The sequence below is a fragment of the Xiphophorus hellerii genome, chromosome 17, assembly GCF_003331165.1.
Source record: "Xiphophorus hellerii strain 12219 chromosome 17, Xiphophorus_hellerii-4.1, whole genome shotgun sequence".
In the NCBI taxonomy this organism is placed as follows: domain Eukaryota; kingdom Metazoa; phylum Chordata; class Actinopteri; order Cyprinodontiformes; family Poeciliidae; genus Xiphophorus; species Xiphophorus hellerii.
The window spans coordinates 11,204,728-11,227,005 of record NC_045688.1 but is presented as its reverse complement, the minus strand read 5'-3'; the positions used below and the strand labels follow the sequence as shown (position 1 = coordinate 11,227,005).

General features: G+C 36.6%; 1 protein-coding gene across 3 annotated transcripts in view; it reads left to right on the top strand.

Annotated features, from left to right (window-relative positions):
• The window catches only part of grm8a (glutamate receptor, metabotropic 8a), a 237,515-nt gene that overhangs the window by 121,688 nt on the left and 93,549 nt on the right, over positions 1–22,278 (top strand). The gene's annotated exons all lie outside the window — the stretch shown is intronic.

The following is a 22,278-nucleotide window of genomic DNA, read 5'->3' as shown; positions in this document are numbered from 1 at the left end:
AGTTTTATTTTTCCAACTAGCCTTACAGCTCATTTGTTTCCAGGATGTCAAAACTTCCCATTGTCTTAGGGTTTAAAAAAAAAAAAAATTATAATTCATATTAATTTACATAGTTTATGCATGTGTAAAAATAAGTGGTTGCATAGTGTAGATATAAATGTTGAACTCCAGATTGTTGCTTGACCACAGCATCTCCATTGGACTAGTTGGCTAGAAACTTAATTCTTTGCAAATAAAGCTTGTATAAGAAGAAAATCGTAGTACATACCAAAGTTTGGACCGCCTGATTTTTGTCAATGTGTAAAAGTAACGCATTTGATTAGTCATTTCTGCATTTGTTCTTTTCTTCAGTCCATCCCTTCATTGTTTTATCACATCCTTTCATCATTTGGTTGTGCCTTCCCTCCTATCCATCCTTGGGGTTTCCCTCCCTTTTATTTGTTTTTGGGTTGTTGCCTTCTTTCATTCATCCTTCCTTGAGTTATTCCCGCTTTACACTCCGCCCTTAGGTTGTTCCACCTTTCCAAGACATTCTCAGATTCTTTTTTCTTCTTTCCTTTAGTCCTAAGGTTGTTCCTCCATTTTTGTTCTTGGTTGTTCTTGTCGTCCTTCTGCTCTTTGATTGTTCCAGTCTATCCTCTGTTTTTTTCTTCCTTCATGCCAAGCTCTTCTGACTTGAAGTTCCTTTTTGCCTTTTACTCCTTTCTTTCTTAAGTACTTATCATTGCTCCTTATGATTACTGTGGAAAATAACTTTTGTATTTACATTAAAATGGGGCAGTATAACAGAGTTTTAGAAATTATGAGCCTGGATACATCTGGAACTTTGACGTGAAAATGTTCAGGATCTCCATGATTGTGTTCAGCTTTATTGCCTTTTGGCAAATTGTCATAAGCACTGCATACTGGGCAACTTAAGTTTATTACAATCCCTTTAGCTGCTTTAGAAACAAACATTCGTACACTTTGATTCATAGTTTCATACCAGACCAGTTACTTGCCCAGTAATCACCCTGCTGCTGTTTTCATAGAACAGTAAGTACATATACAAATTGGCAAGTGGTAAACTCTCGTCATTTGTGAAATTCTCTATAATTTAAGGTGAATTTTTCTGCAGCTTTACTGCTCTATCAAATCAGGTGTGCAGTACCCAAGGAATTTCCACCTGGAAGAGCAGATTACTGGAGGTACTTTGGGCATTTTCTGCTATGTTTTGCCACAAGACTAATAAATCAAACTTGGATTACTGCAAACACGGGCCTGCTTTTATCGTCCATGTGTCCTCTTATTTTGTATTTGCGAAAAAGTCTATTATAAGTACACACACGCACACACCCCTGCAGACACACAAGGGCCAACAGGCTGATGGATGGGGAGCTGGCAGAGGCTGATTAGCAGGGACTGAAGGGGGCAGAATTACAACTCTGTTGGCTTTGCAATTGCATTGTTGCTTAGACAACGATCCATGTCGGGATGCTGGGATGAGGGAAAAAGTAATCAATGATCTCAATCTTTCTCAGTGTCTGTTTATTTCTCTGAAACCAGCCCTAGTCTCTCTGACTCATTTCACTGTTCTTCCTACTTTACCCCCCGAAACACACTTTGCTTTTTCACTTGTTGGCCTACCACCCTCTGGCACCTCCACACTCTTAATTGAAGGGATTAAAGCATTAGCTTGTTCATCAGTAAGTTCCTCTTTGTCTTGCTATATCCATATTTTCTCTTGTACCATAGTAATTGGCCCTAAAAATTCTTACCTGTTTAGTAGAACAGAAGCACTTTTTTAAAAAGTTGATCAGATCTATGAACTTTGCACCAGCGTTCTACTACATTGTGTTTTACGGAGGTATAAATATACCTTAACAGAATTAAATTCCACTTAGCTACAGTCAGAAGAAGACTAGAAAACATAACTTAAGTATGGTAGAGCTGTTAATTTTAATATGGCAGCAAAAGACTTAATTCAGTACCTACTACTGAGTTTAGAAATGTCTGTGACAAACCAGGTTGTTTGAAGGTTAATGTTTAGCTGGTTACCATACACAGTTAGTATTATATGGGAAGTAAACCCAATCAATCTCACTCAACTGCAGCACAGAACGTTGTCTTGGGATCATTAAGTCTTCCTAACTATTTGATGGTTTCAACATAAAAAAACTGACTGTTGGGTATAAACCATGGAAGAAAAGAACAGAGACGGGTAAAAACTCTGAATCACAGAATACACAATGAGGACTAACTTATGTGACAACATAAGCTGGAATCCCCGAGCTTCTGTAGAAAATAATTTGAGCCAAAGAGTTGCACCTTCACTGTCTAACCTCAGATGTGCAATTCCAGAAGAATTTTGTAAAATGCTTATAAACCCTCGCCAAAAGCTTGCGGAAAAGCCTTCAGTGCTATTTTTTCCAAAATTGGAGTCAGCATCATATGATATGGACTAAAACATGGACATATAACATTTTAATATTTTTGGCAAGATTGTTTAAATGGCATTGGGGACAGTAAGAAAAATATGAGGTGTAATTCCCCTGCTCAAAATAAAGGCGGGGTTCTGTTTGATTATGCTGCATTAAGTGTATCAGTCTGTCCCTTGTGTACCTTATGTTTAGAGTCAGTCTTGGAAAGGCACACAATAGTATTAAATCTCTGCCTTTTGTGACACCACAGTCAGCTTGAACAGTTTTTTTCCCTCATCCTTCAGAGTGCAACACTATAGAAGACGGTGATAAAAAAAAACCCAACTACCTAGAGATCATGAACACTAGAATATAATAACTTCTGTGCAGCTTTTGTGAAGAAAAATCTGATTATATATCTCCAAACCATTTCTGTACACAACTAAAGGAAATGGGAGATAAGTGAAGGATGATAAATATGGAACTTGATTTAGAAGTGAGCCACTGCTGAACACTTCCCTTGTCGACTTCCAGTCTTTGTTTGCAGTTTTTCAAAGTTTCCTTTTGCTCTTTCTGCTTCAACTTATTTCCAGAATTCATTGTTGGGACATTCTTGACAGGTCAGGATGAAATAATTAGCTGAAAATCGAGATTAAAAAAATGGCAAAGCTAAAGAAAGAACAGCCATTTGAAATTTAAATTCAAACTAAAAGACATAATTATAACATTCGAATAAAGATTGACTGATCCAAAACTTCATTATGTACTTCATATTCCCTACAAAAGCAGTTTCCAACTGTTCAAACCTAAAATGAGTTTCAGTAGTGAAAAGAAAAAGTCATTGGAGTCTGACCCATCAAAGTGCTGTGCTTTTCTCACATTGCCTGCCCTTGTATTTACATCTAAATGGTGGGTTGATGGTGACAGGTGGTGCCGACCCAATTACATGACACAAATGGCGGCAGAACCTGACAAATGAAGGCTATGACTGGGTCTTGGAGGCCTTTCCAACGCTATCTGCTTTAACAAACATAGCTGTGTTTCCACAGGTTCGACCCTTGACAAAGTAATTTATTCCCACATGCGAGCACGGAGCCACGGATTCAAAAAGTTTCAGCACTTATCCTAGCCTTCCCCATTTTTCACTCCAAAATGAAACCGTTATTATTCAAAAGAGAAATAGGAATTTATGCAGACTTAGACACAGCCTTACATCTTCACTTCCTCTCCCCCTTGTATTATTCTTCCTCTTGTGTTTACTGCCTTTGTGTTTTTCATTACAGAGGCATCCTTCCAAGCTCGGTAGCACATGTTTAATTTATTTTAGGTGAAAACCCTTTATAGCTGCTTGAGCATTCCAGTTTTTGTGAATGTTTGTGTTCACATGAAGGTTACAGCTTTTATGGCTCCATATTTAGTTTGTTTTGCTTGTAATTAAAAAGGAAACTGGTATATGTTGTATTCAGATGTTCACAATGTTCTCAGAAGAATGTTGAATATATATATATATCTGAAATCAGATGTTTATATGCAGTGGTGTGTACAATCTTTGCCTCCTCCTTGATTTCCTGTTTTTTGCATGTTTGTCACTCTTCAGTGTTTGAGATAATCAAACCAATTTAAATACTGTTATAATATTTAATTTTTTTTCTCTTAATAAAGACCTTCATTTAAAAGTTGCACTTTGTTTACTTTTGTTGCCTTTAACTTAAATTTAAATTTAAGTTAAAGGCATTTGATGTTCTGAAACACAAAATTGTTAAATAATTTTATTACTATTTGCTAAAAGCCACAATATTCTTTCTTACAGAACATTTTATTATTTCGTGGTCAAACAATACAATGACTTTGCGTTTAAAGAATTTGGATGATAATTTAGAAAGGATGGTTACTTTAGAATGACTGGTGCTTTACATGTTTTTACGGAAGCCTCCGAAAGCACAAAAAAATGAATAAATAATCTGCTAGATTTGTCACTAGTAGCATTTTTTGAAAAAATGTTGAGGTGTGTGAAAGGTCACTAAAGGGCAAAGTCGGCAACGGTGCTTTCTCTTGTCCTGACCACTGCCCATCTTAACCACCTCCACTCATTCACACACCTGGCCGTGCCTCCGTCTCTTTGCTCCGCCCACTTTTATGGAATTTTTCTAAATTGTCTGGGGCGGGGTTATGCTTTCACAGAGATTTTGCTCTGCTTTAAGTATCCAGAAGAACCTGCTATATTCTTGTCTTGGTCTTTTTGGCATCCTTTCATTCGCCATAAGGTATTTCCACTTCAATATTTAAAAAAATTCTTAAATTTGAAGAGGTGGTGGGATTTAAAATGGCTCAAATTATATTTAAGGCATCTAATAAACTGCTACCTGACCACATATAGAGCATGTTTTTTGAAAGAGAAGGTTGGATATAACTTAAGGGGTTACTCAAATTTAAGGATTCCCAGTTTATGAACAACAAGAAAGAGCTTTTGTATTTCAATTCATGGGGTAAAGTTATGGAACAAGTTAAATGAGGAGTTAGAACAAAGTCAAAATTTAATACAATTTAAAAGGAACTAAAAGGTGGTCATTTTCACAAGCTATAGCAGTAGGGATGAGAGATAGGACTAATGTGTTTATGTAAATTGAGGCTAACGCATATGAGTGTTTGGGTATGGATGTACATACTTAGAAATAAGTAAGCCCAGATAAAATTGAAAATTAATTAACCTGTTTATTATTTTTTTTTGATTTGATTTATGAATGAGGGTCTATTTGAAAATATTGCATAAGTTTGTGGGGTCGGAGTTCATACGTTTCTTCTTCCTACTCCTTTACGAGTATGTTAAGATTACTGTGGTACAAAAAAGTATGTGTCTTTTGGATTCCTTCTTGTTGTGCATGATTTTATACTACTGTCATGTTTGAAATAAATAAAAAAAATATAAAAAGGAATCAATATTTTAAAATAAATTTCTGTATTCTATGCAATCAATTATTAAACATTTTGGCAATACATTTTTCATTTAAGATTTTTGTGTGTTTGTGTTGGAAAGTAACAATGGAGAAGAAAAAACCAAACTTTTTTTTCTTAGTTTTTCCATTTATTATTTCTTATTAACGGCAGATTATTTTCCAAGGTTTAAGTAAAATGAAAAAGAGCTTTCCCTGTGAATTGACTTTTTCCCCCCCGTCACAATGTATTTATGTAGCCCTTAGGTTAAATTGATTAGTTATGTTTCTCCCATTTGGCTGTGTTTCTATGGCAGCAGAGACTAAGGTGGATAGGTGAGTTGTTTTTTTCTGTTAAACTATTTCTTTGTTTAAAAAAAAGCTCATCATCTATTTCATAACTGTACACAAAGTTGTACTCATTTGCCTCTGGAGGATTAGTCCAGTTTCAATTAACTATGAGATAATTACATATACTGCACTTAAACAAATGATTTGTTTAGGGTTGGGTGGCAGGTAACTATTCAGGATTAAAATTTGTAGTGATGAGCTTCTTGCAGCATAAAAATGAAAAATCTGAAGGGGAAGAAAAAACTAACCATGTGCACCTGTTCCTCTAAAAGGGGTTGACCCTATTTTAAATTCATGAGGAAGAAAATACAGCAGAATATGGTGCTCAACACAGCGTTGTGCTTCCTGTGTGTTTGCCGTGGTTGTTGTTGATTTCTGCATATACTCACGGCTGTTCCTACAGCATACCTAAAACAAACAACAAAAAAAGCTTTTAATGGAAAGAGGAAGATGCAGTTTCCGTTTGCAGTCCAACTTTTGCTAACTTTTGTCTTATTTATTTGTTCATTTCTTAGTCTCCTTCAGGCAGTCAGCAGTTGGTCCATGACTGTCTCTTGATCTCTCTGTCCTTCCGTGAACACACATCAATTATTCATCCTAATCTAATGAGGTGTTAGTTGCCTATTATGAATAAGCTCTTATACCAGCAGGTCACTTTGTCAAATCTCATCTGTGGAGCCCCTCAGGCAATTTAAACGTTTGTTTTCAGCTGTGCCTGAATGAGCGCCACACTACAGGGGAAGTCCATTTATATGCGTATTAGGATAGGCTATGAGAGGGCAGTAGTTAGCATTATCATCACATGACAACAGGTTTCTGGGTTTGGACTACAAGGTCTGCAGGGGCCTTGTGATGGAGAAAGCTTATGACTTTGCCCTGCAGGTATTTTGTGGGTGAAGTGGAAGTAGGGTTTACCTTGGTCGCTTTTAATGTCCTCCAGTTCTTGTAGAACCAACATGAGTGTGCTTGTTTTCACCAAACCTATTTGTGGTGTTTATTGACAGGATCTGAAGACATGGTAGTATAGCACAGAGTGTCTTGTTTGGTTGGGTTTGGGTTTCATTTTTGCTTTTTTGTGGACAATATAGTTCTGCTTGCATCTGCAGTCCATGACGTCAGAGTGAACTGCAGCGGATTGTAGTCAAGTTGAAGTGGATGATGGATATATAGTTTGGGACCAAATCCGTTGTAATGTTGACACTTCACTAGACAGTGGAGAACATACTTAGGCTGAAAGCAAAGCTCTCTGTTTACTGGTCCGTCTAGGTTCAGACTCTTACCTATAGTTATAAGATATGATGACTGAAAGAACATGATCGTCCTCATTTCAGCCAGTAAGTTGAGGTAGTTCATTGAGGTAGTTCAGGCATCTGATAACAAACGTCTTGCTTATAATGTTTTACGGGCATTTCCCACTGAGAAAAGAACCCAAGATATACCTAGAACTCTGAGAATACATCTCCTTTCTGGGCTGGGAATACCTTGGGAGCTACAGTGAGACCACTTGCTCCAAACCACTTGCCTGTGGCCATTCAGGACAGATGTTGGGTCCATGTCAGCCATGAGGGAATGAAAATGGAAAATGGTTGGGTGTTTAATACGTTGTGCAAATGACCTTTTCATAAGTGTATTTAAGATAAATCCCATGTTCAAAGCCTCTTACCAATTAGCCTTTGAGCTTTAAGCTACTGCTGAAACTAGTTTGGTGGGACCGAACATTACTCTTTGAAGTTGGTTACTAAATTTGTGATTCAAAATGGATTTTGTTATGAATCTTTCATACATAAGACAGCTATCCATGTGAATTAAATTTTTTCCTGGTGAACTTAAATGCATTTGGGCATAAACTTGCAGACAGCCAGTAAAGGTTCAGGACAAGAATATGATAAATTGACTTAATGTATGCAGGAGGTGCAGTTGCTGCATAAAAATTAACTTTATTTTTTTATTTGGTCTATGCTATATTCTAATTTTCTGAAATACAAAATTTAGAGTTTTTTATTATCTTTGAGTCATAAATAATAAATTATTTCACTCGGTGTAATGATTCTACATAATGAGTGTCATTTTTGAAAAGAGTGACAAGAAGGAAACATATACAGGTTAGATATTTGTTTATTTTGGGTAAAGGGTCATGATCTTGCATTTTTCAAACCTTAGCAGACTCCAATAAGAACCAAACTAAAAGGAAACACAGTGTAATATAAAGTATTGAAATGTTGATTAAAAACATATAAATTTAATATGCAAGAGTTAAATAGTTCACTTTTTCCAGAAATCATGAAAATACTTAACTTCAATAAAAAAACAACACAACAGGCTTTAGGTACATGGCTAGTAGAGGAAAAAAGCTTGCCAATAGTGTTTTCAAGCTCCAAATAATTTTACCCCTGTCTGAAATAAGAACTGATATACAAGCTTCACTTTCCACCTTAAATTTATTCTTTTTTGCCATTTTTAACATTCTTATTAAATAGAATGGTTAATCATAAAGATCCATGGTCATGTTATCAAATAATGCTGCTTGGCAGGAAAACATTAGCGTTTTTTTTTTTTTTCATACAGTTCGCATTTCTTTCGGTCTGCATTTTTGTATCATACTCTTCCACGCGCAGGCACTTTTCTGTGAACGTTGACATGTTTATGCAGGAAGTATGCATAACTCTGAGTGTGCACAGTGCATTTGTGTATCAGATCCCTGTAGTGTGATAGCCTTAAGCTCCTTGTTCCATCGGAATCGCTCTGAGGAGACAAATCCAGAAGCTTAGGCATATTACACAGACTTACACCTGCACCCACACACACACACACACACACACACCCCTACATTTCTCGTCTGATGTATACTCTATCACTTTCCCCTACTGCATCAAGCACACACCTGGGTGTCTTCTCATTCCCCTCCCTCCTCTGCTTTTAGTTCAAAGTTTGTTATTTCTCTTTGTTATATATGTTTTTTCTGCTCATACCCCTTCCAGCTGGTGCACATCTCCTTCAGTCTTTCCTTCGTTCGTCTCTCTGTCTGGTTCGCAGTTATGAGTTCACTGAAGTGCAAAGGCGAAGTGGCCTCCTCGTGGATTGGAAGGGCCGATGATTTCGGAAACGGCACACTGAGCAGTAGCAAGCATACACTCTCAAGCTGATATTATGAAGGCTGTGCCAAAGCTTTTCTGGCATTTTTCCCCTTCCCTGTGGCGGGAATGACCATATGTCGTCTTTTGGCTACACTCGTGGGCGTTTGCGTCCACGCGCATTCGCGAAGCCGCATGTCGCATATGTGCGTCACCTGCCGCCGAGCAATGTGTTAGTTCCCAGTGTGTGCACACAGTCTTTCAAGCATGGTGAAGGGCTGCCAGCAGGTTTTGATGGAAAGACATTTGGCAATTTTTCACCTACCAGCAGTCAGTTTCTTTTTTTCTTTAATTTAACCCCCCCCCAAAAAAAACAGTACATCACCTCTGCTGTTCAGATAAACCTGTTTAGCCACAATAGTCTCACAAGATAAAGTAACACAGTATCAAGATGGTTTTAAAAATGTCCCTAATAAATGTATTTTGTGTGAAATATGTATTTTAGGGTACATATTCAGTGGCATAGCTAGAAGGGACAGGGCTACATCAGAGGGAATTAACGCGCAAATAAGTTAGAACTGTTTCAGATCATGAAACTTTTTAAATCACAAGATAACCTGAGTAAATTGACAAAAACAAAAAAAGCAGTTTTCAAATATCTGATTTATGAAGGCCAAATGGTCATCTAAACCAATCAGCTGTTGATTTTAAAGTAATATTTTATGATCCTTTCACAAATTTCTGCTGTCATTAATTGTTTTGAACTCTTAAAAATATATTTACCAGCAGAAGGACTCTTAATTCTTTTGGTTTCATCCAGAATCCAGTGAAATTCTAAGATGTCAGAATTTCTGTGACTATTTATCCTCGTAATGCACGCGGATACAAAAAGTACGCTTCTAGGTCGTAGTTTAGGCATGTGGGTGCAAAATGTTTTCTTTTTCTGATGCAAAATGGAGGTAGAAAGGCAGGAAATCACTATAGATGTGAAATAAGAATTATTCAAAGGGCAAATTGATCCAGACAGAGAAAATGCAACGATGAAAGAAATTCACATCTTCTTCAAGCATTCTACTTTATTGTCATGGTATGATAGATTTGTTGTACTGAAACTGACTTCTTAAAGCCCAACAATATCTCTGATGAATCATTAGCTGTAATGTAAAGTATTGAACTGGTTTTACATGAGTAATTGTTTTTGATGGCAATTTTTTCCTCCCTGATTTTTCATTAGGTATTGCCAACTAAGCCACTTTATGGCTGAGCTTTATTTTTAGTGCAGCCCAGCTACCAGGCGACGACAATGCTCAGATTGAAACCCACAGGGATCTAAACTATGACGTTTTACTACGTTGCTGTCCAGCAGTTTCACACATACGCCTGTTAATATTAGATTTTCTCACTCTATTAACAAAATCTAAAATAATCCTATTAGATCTGAGCGAAAAGCTGTTTTTATTAGAAAGGATAATGGGTCCATGGAGGGGAAGAAAAGGGGCTATGGAAGAGCTGAACCATATCATATTAGCTCTGAATAGTGTCATACCAAAGGAACAAATATTGCTTAATTTCAAACATTTGGATGAAAAATATTAGTGTTCCATGAGATTTAATGAAACTTAGTGAGCCTAATCTTAGGGAAATTTTTCAAAATGTTAAGGTGAGATTATCATATTTGCCATATTCTTTGCTGTTGTATTTTTCCTACTCTTATGTGTAGGAGTAGGAGTCGTCAGACCAAATGGCATGACAAATCCACAATGCGGTCAATGCCATCGGCTGAATCGTCTCCGTTGCACAGAGGTGGCCCCACTTTAATGAAAAAACTAGAAAAGTTCAGCATCTGTCCCCTGTCTCCTGGGAGGTTGCTGAATCACTAAATGTACGCGTGAAATAAAATCGAACAAGCGAAGCGCAATAAGAAACGGACATCTACTGCTGGACGGAAGAGCAATATTAGGAACAAATAAAACCTCACCCGTCTATAAATTTTTCACTCCTTTTTGTTTCAGCTGCTTTTTTTGAGGCCTGCAGGTCGGACTTTTAACGTAGCCAGAATGCTGTCCAATAATTTGAACATGCCATAAACATTAACGCTTGTATCCAAACTCTTGAATTTGTGTCATGTAAGCATTAAGGTTAGCCTGTCTGGTCTCGTCCCATGTTTATTCCTCCTCATTGTATCTACTGTGACAGTGGTGAAGCAGCAGTTTGCTGACTGGAAGAAATATACTCTTGGTGAATTTGTGTGCACCTAGCTTTTTCTTGTTCTTGTCTGATTCGTCTTAAGTCATATTAAGAATTTAGTGTTTCCTCATAGTGGAGTTACAGTAGCTCTGTCTTTTGTCATAAGCGGAAGGAGACGTAGATTGGTGGCGACTGACCAAATGTCATAAAATGGTAGACCACATTAGCGCCCTGGTGTTTCTTTCCTGTGAACAAAAAGAGAAATGGCCCAAACTCACTAATAATAAAACCTAAAAACAGAATCTGAGAAGATGTGGCTTTAGTGTAAGTACACCGCACTTCTATCACTTTCTTGTATCTCATCATCTAATGTCATGATTTTAAAATTCACATTTTATTTTGCTTTTTTTGTGTCCCTTATCTTTAGTAGAATTTTGATGAAAGAAAGCAATGCTTCAGAGTGCATGCTGTTACTAAATGTTAATTGAGACTTGTTGGGAGTGGATGTGTTTTGAACTGACCGGTCCAAAAAAAATATTTAAAAAAAAATTCTTCAGTTATTACCATCAAACTTGTCTTGAATGAGTACAGTGGCAATTGCATCTAATTTCAATATTTATTTATCTATTTATTTATTTATTTATTTATTCCAGAGAAGTATTTTCTTCTTCTTGAGTAATTGCAGCTATCTTTAGTCTGCACCACCACCTACTGACAGCATTATGCACACTACTCTATTCACCCTGAAGCAAACAGTGGAATGAAGCCTGATGGTATTTTTTAAGGGTGCACTTTAAAAGAAAGCTTCATATTGCCTGTAAAACATGCAATGAGGACATTGTTGAATCAGCTGGTACAACTTTGGATTCTCTCTGAGTCTCGGCCCCCCTGGAGTTTTCACAGCTTTTTTTGATGCTCGCTCCCCCACCACGATGACCTCTTTTTTCCCCCTTTACTTGTGTTAGTAATTTCTTTCTTCTTCTTCTTCGTTTTTTTTTTTTATTCCTAGTCTTTCCAACCTTGCTCTCTCTTTGCCATGTTGATACTGGCAACCCTGATGAAACTCTGCGCTCTAACTCACGGCGAGGGTAAATGCTGAACACGAGGCGGTGCAACAAACCTCCGGGGCAGCAGAGAATCAAGTGGCAGAACCTTTGCTTTATTGAAATGTCAGTGTGCCTTGATGGGTCAACGGGTGTGCCAAGTTGTGTGAAGTCATAACTTCTTCATAACTGAAGAAGAAGTTGAATACAAGGTTGAATATTTTATTATTGTTGTTGTTTTCTTTGTTTGTTTTTTTGTGTTCCATGCTGCTTTAACAATTGCAAGGTTTTAAGTGATATTTTGATTCCCCAAAAAGTTGATGTGACCAAACAGGATGCTAGACTTTGACGCAGGTGTAACCTGTGCAGCTAATAGCCATAATTCCTCATGTTGTTTTGAATTAGACGTTCATATACTGTTTTCAAACAGGCTCCTGTTCCTCCTGGCACTATCAGGTTTTACGACCGTGGGGAGTCGCGCCTTACAACAAACACGGCTAATGTCGATGTCAAATATCATATAAGCAGACATTTTTGCCTGCAGCAGATTTTCTAAACAACAAAGATTGTCTCTGGATGCTAACGCGGTGCAGAAATATACATGAGTGAAAAAGAGAGAATATTCCACAATCACTCAACACTCCCCCTGGCCAACAATTTGTCTTTAGCTAGGCACCTCATTTTGCAAGGTAATTGCTCCGGTATGTGTACCTATAAACCATTAACATGCCATTGAAATGCAAGGTGTTATGCAATGCAAATAGGAATATTTGTAAGACGTATAGTTTTGCATTTATTTAGCAGCCGGTTAAACGAATCCACTTTTTATGTTCACTGGAAATGTATGTTTTGCTTCGGCATGTGTTTAACAGATATGTAGGTGAGAAGGCAGTAGTGGGCAAGAGTGAGATTTTCTCAGCATAACCTTGAGTAAAAATTATGTATTTTTATGGCATTATTATACTGGTACAAATATTACAAACAACTTTATCTAACTCATAATTGATCTATTTAAAACAGACAAGCAAAATTAACTTCTCTTCTGCTAATATAATCACATTTATAAACTGTTCTAGATTAATCAGTGTTCAAGTCTGGCATAAAGCTCCTCCTCCTACCAACCTCTCGTTTTTAAATTGGATGGTTTGGATGTTTTATTTTTGAACACTTGGCATGGTAGAAGTTTGTAAGGTAGTGCTTAATGATGGATATTGTTGGTTTCTTTAAATTTGGAGAACGTCAAATTTGTGGCAGATTTGTAATCAAAGCAAAATTTAAATCCATCAGGAAGCTACAGTACGTTGCTTTCTGTCTCCAGAGAGGCTTCGAGCAGTTTGAAGATTTAGCCATTTTATTGTAGCAATAAAATTGCTAAATTTTAGGACGCTTTAAGAGGCGCTATGTGTGGACAGATGTGGCAAACATTTTCTCAGTGCATCAGTCCCCAGCAGATGTAGCTAAGATGTACCTGTTGCTGAGCAGCACAAGAGGAGCATGCATCAGCAGACTGTTTAGCTTAGTTTATGATTTTTAAAAAAAGGTTGCAACACACTTAGTTATAAAGCAGCCACAGAATTAGGCTTCAGGGTTAAACAAAAGCAGAACTGCAATGTGTGCAACGTCCAAAAAGCACCAATAACTTGGCAAACAGGGAGAAGCTGCTGCAAAACATTTACAGCCGCTCCCACCGAGTACGCCACATAAATTAATCTGCCAACTATTTTCAGAAAATATTTCAACAGAGGCAAAAAAAAAAAAATAGTGGTCTTTACCATTTCATTCATATTCCCTTAACACTGAGAAGGTTTCAAAAATATTATTTTGCTAACTATATTTTGGATAAAAGATGTGAGAAAAAGTCTGAAAGCTTCATCTTGAACATCTTGCCCTTTCCAATCATTAAAACAGAAACGTTTCCACTGGCAGACCTATTTCTATGTAAAAGAGCAAAAAAGGATAATAACATCGACCGAATAACTAAGCAAAGACTCAGATTCTGCTCACCTAACAAATTCACATGAATTGAGGCTTAAGAAATTCCGCTGAAAAACGTTTGGTTCTGGATCAATAGGATGCAAATTACAAATAAGGAGTCTGAAAAACATATTCTTATCAGTAAAACAAACATTTAAACAGTTCTGTCAGAAGCCACCTGGTCAAGCCTGTTAGAAAAAGAAAATTGTTGGAGTCTTCTTTCATCCATCTGACCAGCATTGTGTTAGCAACAGGTCGGGAAGTGGCAGCACTGCTTTAATTTATTCTCTCCAGTGCCTTAAAAAAAAAAAAAACTCCCATCAACTCCTATCAATATTCATATACCCTCCCTGATTTACTCCTCTGTGATTTTCAGAAGACAGTTCAGCCTGTTGTTGATTATATTTTAATAAGAACCTTTTGAAATTATTCTACAAACCACTACTTTTACAGTAGCTGAATTTATAAACTCCTTATGTTAAGAAAGAAAAAAAAAAAAACCCCTGTTTAGCATAATAATTGAAATGGGTGGTAGAAATAATAGGATGACAGATATAACAAAAATGAACATTAAAGTGGCCACAGCTCATGAATAATAAGCAGCACATAGCCCGCACCTTAAATGCATTAACATTCTTGTGATGGCTAATTTTAATGTATGACCCTGCATTTCTTGGTATACAGTAGCTGTCAAAGTAAAAGTATGATACAGTCTGAACATAAAAACCTTTCACAGTTAAGAATGCATGAAGCGGTAAACAATTTGGCTTTGCAGCTTCATGACAAGGAGATAACTGTTTACTTTATGTTTTTTTCATATATTTAATCTTTTTTTTAAACCATTCTGACTGGTCTTGGCAGCAGAATCATTTGTTCCAGTTAATCTCATGTTTTCTTGCTAATGTTTTACCTCTTAAGGTTAAACATGTTTTCATTTCAATGCTGTGTGTGAATGCTTTAATTGCCCTGTGTCACAACACTCATATCGTCTTTGTGTCGTATTTTCACAAGGTGTAAAATCCTAATTGTACCTTTTAGGCTTTTATGTATTTTACACACCATGGTTTCCTTCTTATGCTGCCTCATTTTTCAAGTAAATCAATAAAATGCCATTTCCTCACAAATAGACTGCGCCATTTCGGTCTGCAAGTAATTTGTTACAATCTCAGTGAATGTGCAGTGCTTAGTAAATGATTGTAACAGTGTAATCAACAGTGTTTCTATAAGCCTGTTATTCCAGTTGATACATTTTGAATTAAGATGTAATGTGAAGCTTCAGGGACCGGTGGTATGAGGTGACATAATCCACACAATTAGATTTATTTCAGGTTTCAGGTCTAAAATTTCAGTTTGGCATTTTCAATTGAACCATTTCATATTAAAACATTTTCTATTATGAATACATATTTGAAAACTTTTTTCTTTCAAAATGTAAATTTAAATTGATTAAAAAACACGTAATGTTGTTTGCATTACTGTTTTTAAAGGTGAAATTGTCCGTTTTTAAGGAGAAATCTGCAAGGACCAGGTGATGAGTCACCAATATCACAATATTTTCCCAAACCTTAACCTTAGTGAAACATTACAATCAATTGAAATAAACATGTTTTTAAAAACTTTTTTATCATATTTATTTATTTAGAGAAATTGACAATGCTATTTGTTTGGTTTAAATAAGATTTTGGATTCAACTAAAAGGAAATGTCTAACTTAAGCTGCCACGAGACTTTATGTGGTTACATTTGTCACTCCATCTAAAAATGTTTTTTAAATGGGTCCAAATGTGAGGAACCCAATTAGGCCTGTCGCGATAAACGATAAATCGGTTAATCGTACAATAAATTAAAACTATCGACGTCATTTTAATTATCGGCATTATCGTCTCTTCCGGCCTTTTTTCTCTTTCTGTTAATGACACTGAATGAAAAAAAGGCTCAACTCCTGTGCTCTCCACTGACTCCTCCCTTCCTCATTTCCTTAGTGTAAAGCCCAGCGCACACTACACGATCTTAGAGCTGTCCGCCGATTGTCGGCCCATTTTCAAAACCTGACAGACCACACATTAGCCGACAGAAATCCTAGGTATAACGGTTCGATCAGGTTCGTTCCTGCCGTGTGGTGTCCAACAATGGGCACAAAATAATGGCTGCAAGTCCAGTGAACTAATTTTAAAAACCAGGCATTAATCAATGCTTTACTGCAATCTACCTGCAATGCATGTGGCTAGTGTCAGCGTAAAGTCCTGACTGAATGAAAATCATTATAACCTATTTACGTCACGTTAACGAAGAACAGCTGAAAAGTTACCGGGTTTATCAACTGTGGTAGCAATTTCGCTCCAACTCCTCCTCTTGTCATTTCTATATTCTTTGCATGTTGAATAAACATTAATGTTGTTTCCACATATCATCTCCAATGTCCGCTCGACTTCAGGTTGCGCCGTGTCAGCTGTTTGGGATTCCCCTCCGTAATTTCCCCTCAGAAAACACGGAGGAGAATCCGCGCTTTCTGATTGGCTACCTGTCACATTCAACAAGCTGCGTTAAAGCGCCCAGTCGGGGAAAACCCCTGATTTAGATCGGAGTGGCAACGATGATCTACAGTAACACACCACACAATCTTAGAAAGACCAACGTTCTAAGATTGTTGTAAGGGGAAAAATAGGCGCAAAAAATCATGTAGTGTGAACTATTGCATCAGGTAGTCGATGTGCCCATCTTCTCTATTTAAATCTAATTATTACTGAAGGGCAACATAATATACAGACTTCATAATCTGCACTCTTTTGGTTGAATGCAGTATTTATTTCCACTTTTACTTTATGTTGTTTAGTGTTTTTTTTCAAGTGCGTTTTTTGTTAATGGAGACCATTTTATTTTTGTTTTTGGTTGTTTTGTTTATTTTGTTTATCATTTCCAGTGTTAAATATTCTTTTGAAAATAAAGTGTATCTATCTTTGGCAAGAAATCGCATGGATTATTATGTCATTTCCATTAAATCAGTGTAAAAAGGTCTTCAAACAGTATTATCGTTTATCGCAATAATTTTTGAGACAATTAATCGTTCAGCAAAATTTGCTATCGTGACAGGCCTAAACCCAATTATGATTTGTGAAACAATTATCACTCATATGACTCGTATGTATCAATTTTAATGAGCCTTTATTAGAATATTTTATGAGTAGTGGAACAAAGAGTATTAAATGGGCTATGTAGTATTTTTCACGTAGGAGGTAGCTGATCATCATTGGTTTAAGTTTTAATGCTCTATATGTGGTTTTGGTGCTGGCTTTAATAAGTGTTTAGGTGAGTTAATTAGAAAAACAGGCCATGTCCCTTACTTTTTCTGCCAGTTCAAGCATTTAGCATTCTGAGGTGAGTGAATCATCAGTGCAAACAAAACTTCTGCATAGCATTACATGAAAAAATATTACAAAAATTTATGGTGATAAAATCTCCCTTAGTTGTGACTGTTGATATACATGACTAGCATTAGCATCAATTCAAAGATTCTTTGCTTTAAGTGTAAAGCAAAGACTTGTGCATTTTTTCAATCATCTTTTGTGAGAGTATAATGTATTGCCTATTAATCACTGGCCTTGTTTGGGTTCCACTATGATTATTATTAAACACAATTGCAAATATTTTTCACGCACATTTATAATATTTGCCCAGAAAATATTTTAAAGAAATAAAAACTGATATTATGAGGGGAAAAATGGGCAACATATATCAGATAGTTAATCATTTTATGGCAAACTTGCCCCTGTGAATGTGTGTCTGTCTTCATAATTTAAATCTCTATAACCTCAGGGTAGCATGTACTCTCAAACCAAGGTCTCAGTCTGCATTCTGGGGTGAATGTCATTCCACGGTTTTCTGTGTTTGACAGGCTACATGATGGTTGTTTCACAGCAGGATTGATTTGACAGGGTGCACAAGCAGCTGTTACTCCAGTTGTGTGTGGACTTCATGTCTGTGGTATGCTGAGCTAACCTGTGCAGTTCACATTTTTCCTGATTTGCAGTTAATATAAAGCCCTAAATAAATACGATGAAGCCCTTCTGCTCTTGACACCACTTTGTTAAAAATGTAAATTCTGTTGCGACACCTCCAGGCTCTGCAACCATCTTCTGATGTCTATTTATTTCTCATTTTGTACTATTTATTTCGTTATCTTTTTTATGTAGGTATGTGTATGTGTATTGTATATACACATAACCTGCATTTTAACTCGAGTCGAGCAAATCTCAATCTCGTTGTAATCTGTTGATGACAATGACAAATAAATCTTATCTTAAAAACACCCAGTTATTACCAAAATGTTTGACTTTTTTGTCAACAATTTTTGATGTTCATTTATTTTAACTTGCGGTCTCTAACAAAGTGTGTGTAATGAATTGAGTTTATACATTTTTAAATGTGTATTTTATTTTTTTTAAGTATTTTTAGGTATTTCACCACCAAATGTGTTAGCATCTTTTCAAGGTCTTTTATATCATTTCTGGGTTTTATTCACACTAAAACTCTTGTCATCTTTGGGACACAGAACTTGTATTTCTTCTGAACCGAGCAATAACTGGACATTCATATTGTCTAATACTTGCATAATATTCTTTAAACAGTTAAATTTGACACCCTCAGGGATCTTGTACCCAAGGATGACCCAGAATTGTAGAGGTTCTCTTTCTGATTTTATGCCTGATTTAGTTTTGTGTGAGAATTTATTTTTGGACAGTGTATGTAAACATTTAGTTTCAAGAATGTAGGCTACTTGCTAAATGGCACTACAGAGAAACTGGATAGTTAAAACCTTATGGATAATATTGAGCAGGGAAACAAGGATTTCAAACCTTCAACATGACTGCGACCAAAAGTAGAGGATTTGTGCTTGGGCATCACATCTTAGTATACAACTAAATATTTATACTTTATGTTGAACTGGAGAGTGCTACATCTGTCTATGATATTCATGGAAAGAGGTAAAATCTTACTTTTATCATCTCAATGTAAAGAACATAAGAGAGATGAATGCTCTCTGGGTGCACTGCATATTTGCGTTTGTGTACGTTTCATCTTTTGAGACTTCATGGTCTTCTTGTTAATAAACATCTAATTGCCTGAAGAGTTTACCGGCCCTACTGTTTCGGCCTTTGTAATTGGCTCGCAAGGCTAAGTTGTGGATGTGTGTTTACATACGGATATGCGAAGAAGCAGCTAATGAAGGCCCACAGGAGCGTCGCTGATGTAATAAGTTCATAAAGTGTTTCGAAGCATTTTTTTTTTCAAAGATGTGATGTGAACAGAGAAGGGCCCATTTACAACCCTCTGTCTGTGTGTATGCGTGTGCTTGGTTTACCTGCTGCTGTGGTGTTTTGTGTTTCGTATACATTTCTGTGCATGTGTGTGAGAGCACCTCATGAATAACCCATCTGCTCATCCTGTCAGTTAAAACCCACTGTGAATACAGCCAGGCTGGCTTTGTTCACCAGCCAGTCATAAGCTGCCCTGTCAAAACATTAATTAACTACCAAGAAACATTTTGGTGCCGTTTGTGTCCATTGTTCCTTTTTTTTTTTATGTGTGTGTACGAGTTGTAGATGAATATAAATGCACTAATCAGATCAACTAATCCAGCTTATATTCCTTAGTGGAACCTTGTATTTATACCAGCTTTATGTCCTTGTTGGTTGGCTTTTTTTTTAATGATAATAAATATGTAGACACCTGTGATTCTGGTATGCTTTTATTGGAATAAAAAACAAAAAAACAATGTTTTGACTCATTCCCGATGCTACTGTAATCTACAATTCTTTTAGTTTTCCCATCTCTTGCATAATTTTCAATGTCCCTGCCTCTTTGGGTGGGCTAAAAAATGACACTTTTAAATCTATCACGTCTATGAAGTAGTTGGCATAATACATTCTTTGTAATAACATTTGAAAACGTAAAAGATTTTCATTTCAAAATCAAATCACTAACAAATACAAAATTACCTTCTGAAATAAATTTTTCTTGCTTTTAAAAAATTGCTATTTTAGAAGATAGAAAATATTCAGTAAAGAATGCCTTTAACAACAACAAAAAACAAGAAAAGAACAAACAAACCAAAAAAAATGACTTGTTTTGTTTAACTACGCCTGCAGGTAAAAGCCTCAAATTCAAACAGTGCAGATGGAATAAGTGGGCAATAATATTTTACGAGAATTTAAGCTGTGACTGTCTGGAAATGAGTTGCTTTTGTAAACTGAATGTAAAAACGTTAAGTACTTAATTGAAGCACCGATACCCCTCCTCCACCTCGCAGGGACACTTTCTGGTGTTTGTTGTGTAGCCAAAATGATAGGCACTCACTGTGATTTGTTGATGGTTATAGAACAAATACATGTAACCAAAAGTAGGTTTATTTTTAAGTCAGTCTTATTTAAATGTGCATGTGAGCATTTAGACATATCGTAGAAGATGTCATTTAAAAAGAAAATATATGAAGATGCCGTCTCAGGTTGGAATTTTGAACTAATTCAAAGTAAACTGGATTTAGAGCTTGTTTTTGTGAAGGCTGTACTTGCAAAAAAACACTGCAAACAACGGAAGTGAGCTGCAGATCCTAACATGTTAAAGTCAGCGGGAATAATTGTAAAAAAAAGAAAATCTCCATTTTAAGGGAAGATGTAGTTGGAAGACAGCCTTCAATGGCTTTCGCTGACTTTGTTGAATTTGAATCATATTGTATTTAACAGAACAACTCTCGACGTGCAAAAAGTAAGAGCGTTTTTATTTCCACAAGCCGAGGAGGAGTGGAGGTTCTGGTGCTAAAGAGCTCCGCAGCCCTTTTTATTGAAGCTAATTTAGAGAGAAATGCTTCAACTTGCAAGACAGCATGACCATTATATTCTGAAGCAAGAGCAAAAGGTCACATGGTCTGAGTCCTTTTTATTCAGTTAGTGTGTGATGGGTGCATGAAAGTAGAAAAAAAATTTACCACTGTAATACTTTTTGCTAAACATTAAAACCTCGGGGTGTAGCGTCGTGATTATGCTATGGAGTCTTTTCCTGCTGGTCGGCATGCGACATGATAAATTAACTCAGCTTGATAAGTAAATCATCAGTTTTTAAAGTGCATCAGTAAAGGAGCAAGCAGAGGTCTAAGATCAAAATCATCATGTTGATATTATGGAGTAGTTGTAGTTGCAGGGTATAATTTATAGATATTCCACCACATCCAGTAAGCAACTGACTTGATTTCAGCATTAAAGCTAAACATGCAGTAGCCACCGTTCAGACGTTAGACAACTATACATTTATTCGTAAATGGCCGATATATTTCATCTAGCCTTGGCATTGTGATGATAAAATCAACATGTGGAAAATACTTATTCGTCATAAACGTGATGAGATATTTACATATTGTGATAACAGATGGAAACATATTTAAACTTGAAGTGATGTTAAATATGTGAACTTGATGTGCACCGACAGACACTTTCTGGACGTAACTGGAGTCTTTCCAGTTTTCTACTGGAAAACCGCCAGTTGTGCATTAAGTGGCAGACTTGGGGATAGAGGCTGATGGATGTGCAGCACACACCAGAATATCCTAAATCACAAGATGTGGTGGAAACGTTCCACCGAAATCCAAATATGTAAGCTCCTGTTGCTGCAAGAACCCCAATAACATCTGTGTTTGTCCAACGAAGTACGATGGTTTGGCGGTTGGAGACGTAGTGCACACAGAGGCAGAGCGGCAGAAGTCGTCGGCATTTTCTCAGCACGGAAGATGAAAATTTACCAAGCACCGAGTAGAAAATTGGCACACTTAGAAGTTGGAGCTACTCTGACAGCTATGACAAAAAGCACCGTTCAACATCACATCTGGTATTTCCCTGGAGAGCGCTTAACCAGAATACCTGATCATGGAATGACCATAAAAGGAGGAATAATGCCCTGTGGACCCTCCTGAGTGAGTTCAGATCGGTGGTGGCTCCGTTTCCTATTGGGCACCCCACTGGGTCGATGCTGTTTTATCACTTGTTTTTCAATTGGTGTGACATTTTATGTTTAATTAAGGGGGTCTTTGCAAGATTATATTTTGGCTGTGGTGGTTTTAAATTAAACCCATGAACGGTTAATATTCTTTGGTGATTAATTCTTAGCAAGACGTACAAAACATTAGAAACGTCTTGGATTAGGGTGGTGATTTCTTGGTGGCCAGCGAACCCGTAGAATAAAATGTTTTTTAATTAAAACCAGACATGTCTGTATTTGTAAAATTAAGTATTAGGGAATTTCGCAACCTTGCGATTTTGCTTGAAAAATGACAGTCA